This window comes from Dipodomys spectabilis, unplaced genomic scaffold (genome assembly GCF_019054845.1).
Source record: "Dipodomys spectabilis isolate Male_0828 unplaced genomic scaffold, ASM1905484v1 ptg000024l, whole genome shotgun sequence".
NCBI classification, from domain to species: domain Eukaryota; kingdom Metazoa; phylum Chordata; class Mammalia; order Rodentia; family Heteromyidae; genus Dipodomys; species Dipodomys spectabilis.
The window spans coordinates 4,567,632-4,568,357 of NW_024870701.1; the positions used below are offsets into that span (position 1 = coordinate 4,567,632).

Genomic DNA, 726 nt, shown 5'->3' on the forward strand with positions numbered 1-726 from the left:
TCACAATCCTCAGGTATCAGCCGCTGGGGTAGTAAAGATTATAGGAGTGAGCCACTGTTACCCAGCCATGCCTTGGCTTTTTAAGGGCTGATTATTTTATTCATTGTTACAACTCCAACAGTGAATATAGACATCTTTCTTTATAAAAAAAAAAAAAAGCTTACTTTCTATTTTGGTTTTGTTTGTTTGTTTTGTTTTGTTTTTTCTTTTTGGTCATTGGACTTGAACTCAAGGCCTGGTCATTGTCCCTAAGCTCTTTTGCTTAAAGCTAGTGCTCTACCACTTCTGGTTTTCTGGTGGTTAATTGGAGAAACGAGTCTCATAGACTTTCTTGCCCAGGCTGGCTTCAAATCATGATCCTCAAATCTCAACTTCCTGAATAGCTAGGATTACAGGCATAAACCATGAGTGCCTGGTTAAATGTCGGCATGGCCTGTATGGGGATTGAACCCAGGACTTTAGCATTATTAGCACTAAGCTCTAACCAACTGAGCTAACCAGCCACCTTAGTATTCTTATTTGTTCCTTTTGGACTATTTTTTGTGTACATTTTAAAGGATTTTCATCGTGACATTTTTGTTTGAATTTTTTTTTACAATTTTTATTTATTTTCTTGCTTATTCATTTGTTCATTTATCTGTTTCTCCTTTCTTTCTCTCTGTCTCTCTCTCACACATACAAAGGAATAACAATTATAGTCATTTTTCTTTAAACAATTTAAAATAA

The 726-nt window shown here is 35.3% G+C and overlaps 1 non-coding gene across 1 annotated transcript; it reads right to left on the bottom strand.

Moving 5' to 3' along the window:
- Window positions 1–429: 429 nt before the first annotated feature.
- On the bottom strand, window positions 430–503 carry Trnai-aau. Its single transcript has one exon. It is a non-coding gene; the product is annotated as a tRNA-Ile (tRNA).
- Between the last annotated feature and the right edge of the window lie 223 nt (window positions 504–726).